General features: G+C 47.3%; 1 long non-coding RNA gene across 1 annotated transcript; it reads right to left on the bottom strand.

Annotated features, from left to right (window-relative positions):
• Positions 1-939: 939 nt before the first annotated feature.
• LOC132015314 (uncharacterized) lies at positions 940-4178 on the bottom strand. The gene is made up of 3 exons (XR_009403615.1): positions 4046-4178; positions 1790-1849; positions 940-1404 (listed from the first exon to the last, which is right to left on the bottom strand). It is a non-coding gene; the product is annotated as an uncharacterized LOC132015314 (long non-coding RNA).
• Between the last annotated feature and the right edge of the window lie 3487 nt (positions 4179-7665).

The raw sequence follows: 7665 nt of genomic DNA, 5'->3' as shown, positions 1-7665 counted from the left end.
GCACTTGCTGAGCCAAGTCTAAAGAGCAGAAATCACTGAGTTCTGACCACCTCCTCCCCAAGCAAGATGTTTGCCCTTTGTATTAGCTGGCCTCACGCCCAGGTAACCTGCTTGTTCAAGAGGAAAATGGCTGAAATTGGAAGGGAGAATTTCCCCCATGACACTCACATACACCATCGCTTGCGGGAGGAACAAACTGGTGAATCAGAGAATAGAGCGTGCTGAATGGGAAAGGCTCAGAGGTTGTGTACAGAAAGTATTAATGCTTAATTCCAGGGTCTCTGTCAGCGTCTTCATCTATTCCTGCTGGGTTTGTTTATTTGTTTGTTTTAAATAGGATCATTATGTCACTGCTACAAAAATTCCAGAAGGAACCACCTAAAAGCGGTACTGCATCTTGGTCCCTCCAAAGGGGCTAAAAGGCAGAATCTAGGGAGAGTGGGAGTTCAGGAAAACAAAAAGAGAGCGTCCAATGATCTAGAATTTTCAAAGATGGTAGATTCTTCTTGGGAGGAACTAAGGTTCCTGTGGCTAGAAGTTTCTAAGCAGAGCCTGGGTTACCATTGGTTGGGGATTCCATGGCACCTGAGCTTACTTTTTGCTACGACTCGGAGGAAGGGATACAGGAGGTGAATGTGGCAAAAGCACCTTAGACACCTCCGCCTGCAGCTTGGACAACTTCCCATGTGCTGTCCCAGAGCTCTGCAGTGCTGTTTCCACCACTCCTTGTGAGGACACATGCTCTAGCCTTCCCCAGATGTTGCCGGGAGAAGCAAGCCTGCACTGCCCACAGCGCACGGGTGGTCCCACCTTTCCTGGCTCTGGAAGTCTACTGTCCAAGGTAAATTAGCATCTGATGAACCTTAAATAGCAGGGCAGGACCCCGAAATGCCTTTGCCACCAACTTCCTCCATCAGCATTTAGGCCTAATGGGAAAGAGACTGTTTATTTTCTTTTGTTTTTACATTTCTGGGTTAGCTTTATTGCTATGGAAAAGTAAGACAAATGGTCCCACAGTTATGGAGAGTGACGTGCGGAGACTGAAATGTGCCAAGTTTATGAACGGGAAATTGAAGCCAGCAGTGCTTCTCAGTGACCCGGATGCTCCCAGCCCACAAGGTCTCTCTGTATCTGAATCTCCTCAGTTTTCTCTTCTGTCCCATGAAAGCACATGTGAAGAGCGGAGCTGTTTTATCAAGAAGCCATTCTTTCCTTGTTTGTTGATATTACATCATAACCATCATGGTGGCCATCTGCACGTCTTTTTTATATTTTATCACTCATCAGAGGCGGGTCCTATCCTCGCTGCAGTATCTCCTCCTACCTCCTCCCATTGCGGATTCTCTGGCATAGGCGTGCATTGGCTGATTTCCTGCTGGTATGGTGCCCTGGCCAGCACCTGTTCTGAATAGATGGTAGCCATGTCATTAGTGTCATTAGGTATTCTGAATGCCTCTCCTGCTCAGCACCAGCCCTCACTGCCTTTCCTCTTTCCCCTTATACAGCCATTGTTCCCCACCAGCTGCCCATCACCATATCATGAAATGCTTCCCACAGTTGAATTTGACATGCTTCATGAAATGCTTCCCGCAGTTGGATTTGACAGTACCCTGGACCCGAGGGTACCCTGTTCCTGATACTTCCCCCTTGCCTTCCAAACTTTTTGGTCATTCACAGGCTGACCCCAACCTCCCTTTTCTAGTCTCAGTTCCTATGAGACCCATTCAATGTGACCTATTGATTTAAGCAAACTGGAGTATTCCCAGTTTGTCCGCGGCCTACCGCTTACCATTCTCTTCCTGGTTAGTGCCTTGAGGTAGCCGTCTTGACTTGTGCACGAACCTGAATTCTGCAGGGGAAGGAAGAACATCTGATTCATTCCCAAATCCCCAACCCACTGTGGAGGCCCGAATACATTGGTTTTTCTTCCTGACCTTTCTCCCCACAATTTCCTCTGACCATTTGCAAAGCCAAATATGGCCTGTTGCATAGACCTCTCCAAAACAGCAGACCTATTGTCTTCCTAAGCAACTCCTGTCAGATGACCCAAAGGCAATCAAGCTTAACATCTGCAGGACATACACCGAGCATCTCCTTGTACAGTCCCCACCTTGTGTGTGTTTTGATTCGCCTACATTCCTTACCCAAGTGGAAGGCATTGAAGCCAACATGCACGTCTCCTCATCTACCCATTCTGCTCCTTTCCTCCCATTTCCCACCAGTCACTGCATCCCGACAGTCTCCATCTTGACATCCTTTATATTTCCCACTCCTCAACTCTGAATCACATAATCCAAGTGGTCTTTTAATTTACTCAAATTATTCCACCTCTTAAAATGCTTTGGAGACTTCCAGTTGCACGTAACTCTTCTTTTCGAACTGAGTCTGAGTACCCTAACCAAAATGGCTTTGGCGTCTCAAACACGAGCAAGGAATTCTTTCCCAACTGTGCATGTTTCTGTGGATTGAGGAGAGCAGCTTCCAGCTAAGACACCCCCCTGCTTAAACAGCCCCTCCATGGTGACTGTTCATGCCACGTTTAATTCTGGTGGCCTTGCCTCTCCTTGGGTTACAGCACGGGGGGGGGGGGGGGGGGGGGGTTATACCTTAAGGCGATCATTTTCTGATTGTATTCCCTGGGATCGCCACCAGAGGGCCCTTGCCCAGGGCTTCCTGGGGGACCCATTCTTGCCATCACCTCTGATGAACATTCAGACCTGCCACTGGGGGTCCTCTCCCTCCTGCCCCTGTCTCAACTTGTTTTGGCTGTTCTTGGCTTCTTGGATATGATACAACTTCTTAATGAGACCTCTTTCATCTTCCTTGAGAAAACTGCATGCTCTGAGTTGGGTGATTTTCTATTCCTAGAACCCAACACTGACCTAGCCTACCTAGAGTGGGTGCTGGTTACCTGCTAGTTGGTTGGATGGATGAAGAGATCACCGCAGAGCAGATTTTTGAAAGCCCCAGAGAACCTCTCTTTCTCAGGGAAAGAGAGAGTCTCTTGAAGCCACAGAACTTTCCCTTCTTGCTATAGCTCTGCCTTCAGGGAAGGGACAGAACAAATATCCATGAAGGGCACCAGGCTGTGAAGTCAGCTCTTGCTACCCTTGGCCCGTGTGATGTGGGAATGCATACGATTCCTCCCACCTAAGGGGGCTGCACTTACCTAAAATCCAACAGGACGTCTGTCCTTCCTTTCTGGTCACTAAGTATACTCTCTTGAGAAAGACTTATTCACTCAGTTGCCTTGACCAACCCACACTGTGACTACCCGACTCTCCTGGACTCTAGACTTTTCTCTGTCATGTGGTTTCCAGGATTAATATTTTGTTTTTTCCAGGGCCAGCAGCCCTCCCGTGATACCAGCATAATAAGTCTTTGTGAAATCCTTGAGTGACTCCAGGACTGGAGTTTACGCAGATAATCAGAGGTAATCAATTGCTGTGAGAAATGAAACAAGTAAAAAAGCATCCGTTACAGAGAATAACTAATTCTTCCTGAGAGAGAGAGGAGTGCAGGGAATCTCTTCAACAAAGGGGTGATATTTGAACACAAAAGTAGATGGATAGCCAGAGAAGGCAGCAAAGAAGATGAAGTCCTTCTAAATAGAAGGGAGAAAGAGTGCACAAAGGAACAAAAGTATCCCTTGCCTTCCTTCAATTCCAAATTATAAAGTGGGTTTGTTTACATGCATTAATTCTTTTTCTCTTTCCAGAGATAATTTTATACCTTGATGAAAAATTATTTAAAGACCTCTTATTTATTAGAATTAAAAAGTCTAGGGGCACCTGGGTGGCTCAGTGGGTTAGGCTTCTGTCTTCCGCTCAGCTCATGATCTTAGGGTCCTGGGATCGAGCCCCACATCAGGCTCTCTGCTCAGCGGGGAGCCTGCTTCCTCCTTTCTCTCTGCCTGCCTGTCTGTCTACTTGTGATCTCTCTGTCAAATAAAGGAATAAAAAAAAATCTTAAAAAAAAAAAGTCTAGAAGAAAAAGCTAAGAAGAGTAAGACCAGTGTTACCTCAGACAATTCAGAACCACTTACATCACCATCTGGAAAAGCCCATCCCCAGATAGATCTTCTTGTGGCCCCCTTCTCTTTCTTTCTCTTCCAACACAGCTTCCACTATCATCCAGACCCATGTGTGTACTCGCTGCGGGTGGTGACGATGGTCAGCCTGCCAGCCGGCTTGATAGTGGCTCAAGGTTGGCAGTGGCTCCTAATGGGAACATGGCCTCTGACTTGGAATTCCCCTGCAGGGAGGTCCTCGTGGGGTGACATCATGCACATTCTGTGTTGTGTTGCGTTTTGAGTGTGTGAGTGTGAACTTTCTTCATGTACAGGAAGCAAAGGAAGGAAAGTGAATTTGAGAGAACAATGGCAATCTTGAAAAACGGGTCAGACTTGAAACAAAAGTATGCCAGCTTGTTCGCTATTTCTACTTATTTGGAAAGAAGGCGGTCAAGCTGTCTTGGTGGGCTCCGTCGGATGGAGCAGTGGCCCAGCCCTCACATGGAGCTCTGTGGTGAAGTTTGCTGAAATGAGCCCCTTGGAGCTCACAGGCTGACGCTCCACAAGGAAGCCAGAGAAAGCACTTTGCTTTTAAGGGGCTTGTGTGATTAAGGCTTGTGTGATTCTCAAATAATCTCAGTCTCAGTCACTTTATCAATTCGTCATGGAGCATTTTGTTTCACATATGAGAAAATGCACAGAAAGCTATTTGTTGCCTAAACTCTCAGCACTAGTGAGCGGGGGGCAGAACCTTACCTAGGGTCATTTGGGACCAAATGCCATGATAGAGAGAGGACAAAGAAGAAAGAGAAAGGGGCTGGGGAGAAGGACCAGTGAGTACTGGCTTGGGGTCAAAACCTGAGATCGTCCCCTCTTGTCGTATTGACATGTTTGACAAGCATAAGTTGATCCTCCCAGAAGGGAACTTGCGAAGCTAAAGAGAGTAATAGTAGTCACATGGTAGACGTGTTAGGGTTTGCAGCAGTAATGAATCAACAGGAGAAGAAAATAGGTTGGGAGAAGTGAAATAGCTTCCCTCACATCCAACCTCAACAAATTTGTTTTTGATTCAGCCTTGCACTCTTGAGTCCAACTCCTACATCACGTCAGAATGTTCCTGTCTTGCGCTGGTAATCTAATCATCTTCAAAACCCTGAGGGAGATGCTGTATGGTTTGCTCCCCCTCACCTTCAGCCCTCATGAAGTACGGTCTTTTGGAAAGCTGTCTTTGGCTCCTCGGATTTCAGCGCCGAGCACCCTTGGCGTGGTTGAGAAAGGATGCACGTTCTCCTCCGTCCTGCTCAGGCCCAACGCCAGGCAGCCACCTCTCAGCCTCAAGTTTTTCATCTTGGTGGGGTGAGCTGGACCCTTAACCTCTTTGACAAATCGTGATGGGCATGTGAACAGAAAGGCGGTCCCCTGAAAGCTGAAAATAATGTTCTTGGCTGCTGTTTCTTTCTCTTTCTATTTTAGTCCTCGGGGACATGGCTTTGTGTGTGTGTGAATGTGTGTGTGTGGTTTTTTTTTCCTTTTTTTACTTCTATGAGATTTAGAAGTTTTGAGGTTTTATTGGGAAAAGAAGAATTCTGTGTGGTTTTTGAAGGCCAGTCACTTTGAGTTACTCCAACCCTCATTTATCCAAATACAAAAACTGAAGGACCACTTAGCAAACGGGGCCCCTTGTGATAAAGCTTTTGGCAAAGATTATATATCTGCTCTTTGCACTGTCCATGTTTTTACCAAGCAAGTCCAATAGCCATCCTTCCCAGCTGGCCTGGCCCCTGCTAGCTTGTCTTCATAGGTGTGCATTTTGTGCCCGAATGTGTAGACATATGTGCTCATGAGTGTGTGTGTGTGTGCGTGTGTGTGTATGTGCATGGGGTCACAGAGAGGGAGGAAAGGCTCTGGCTGTTTACTAAGCCTGTAGCAAATGAGGTTCAGGGATAATTAAGAGAAATTTCCCTTGGCAGAAAAGTGCCTTTTTGGGTCTGCTTCTCATTTTGGACAATTGGAAAAGGCAATCACTCAAGTTTTATTGATGCCAAAGAGTTTTTCACAGTCATCAATATGGGGCTACAAAAATGAAGTTGTTGACATCTTATTTCTGGGGATTTTTCTTTCAGATAATTGTAAGCCCTCAAGCATCATATATTCTGAAATAAGGCAGTTCCTCCCCAGAACTGAGCCCTTCCAATGCACTGTGTGCAATCGGTCTTACAAACATTCTGCCAGATCCCAGGTCCGTCACATCCATACCTATCAAGCCATACAGATTTCTCCTTCAGCTCAAAGGTCGATCTCTCTGATTTTGATTTTATGCAGAGGAGCTTGAGATAAAGTTCAAAATGTCTGTGAATGCTTTTAGCTAGTTATTAACTTTATGCATACTTTGGGGATATGAACGCCTAGGTTGTTGGAAGTACTTTGGCCTGGTCCCTCAAGCCCTTTTTCTATTGGGCCTTCTGGATGATTATGTTTTCCCTCTTGGAGCGAGCGAGGCTGTGAGCACAGGTAAGGCACTCCTGCAGGTAGGTCCCTGGGCACTCAGATACGCTCGAAGGTTCCCAGCAAGTGCTCACCTGCCCCAACGGGGCTGGAGAAGTCCCGCTTCTTCCCTGTTTGCGGAATGGAAGCAGCTGGGCTGGTGCTCTTGGTGGCAGCCTTCTGGCTCTGGTGGGAGAAAGCCAGGCCGTGTGCCAAGGACAGCCAAGGCGAGATTGGGAAGTCGGCTCAGCTAGCCAAGAGCTGCAATCTGTGAGCACCGGTGGACATGGGTTTAGCACATGGTGGTGGCTGAGCAGGGCCTTGGCTCCTGGCCCCCATGGGGGAAGCAAGGCTGATTTCACGAAGCGGGTGCTGTTTCCCTGAGGCCACTCTCCCTGGGGGTTGGACTCAGGACCAGGTGCACAGGAAGCTGAGTCACGAGTGTCTGCCACGCTTGCTCTTGGCCTAGAGGAACACGGGGAAGCTCATTAGAACTGAGAAAAGTCTGCACCATAAAAGTACAGGTATTTACTACCCCAGGAAGGAAATGGAGTGACCAATACAATAACATTAGCCGCTGAGCAAGTCTATGAAAGTCACACTTTTAGCTACATCTTGTTTAAAATGAAAAGAGCGAGATGAAATAATGGGGTAATCCTAAGGGAATTGTCAGGCCGTGGTGATGATCTCACCTGCTTTCTATGGTTACTAGAACTGAAGCCAACTTCAGAAACTGGCCTCCCTTTGCCAAATGACCCTCCTCAGCCATTGTATTTATAAGCAGATACTCTTACCAACCTCACCTGGAATCTGGGTGCACACTGAGCGGATGGCTTTGTCTCCTTTTCATGGAGAGGGAGCTGAAAGTTAAGCAAGATTCCCATGGCCACAAAAATTGTTAACAAGATCTGGAAAAATTTCTCCTCCATCACCCACCTAAATATGTGCGTCTCTCTTCAGATGTGTGTAATTTTGCACTCAGTTGCCTTGGTGGCAAAGTCAGAAATCTCGAAGCATCTCTGTGGCCCGGATCCCAGAGCTCCAGCTAGAGTAGGGATTTCGAGCGTGGCAGCTGGGCTGGGTGCTGGCGGAGGCTGGGTGGTCCGGCACAGTCCTGCTGAATATTTAAGGGCTGACTTCACACGAGGGGCTGCCCTAACCCGTTAGGG

Source organism: Mustela nigripes, chromosome 4, assembly GCF_022355385.1.
Source record: "Mustela nigripes isolate SB6536 chromosome 4, MUSNIG.SB6536, whole genome shotgun sequence".
In the NCBI taxonomy this organism is placed as follows: Eukaryota; Metazoa; Chordata; class Mammalia; order Carnivora; family Mustelidae; genus Mustela; species Mustela nigripes.
The sequence above is the reverse complement of the archived record's forward strand: the minus strand, read 5'-3'. Positions and strand labels throughout refer to the sequence as shown.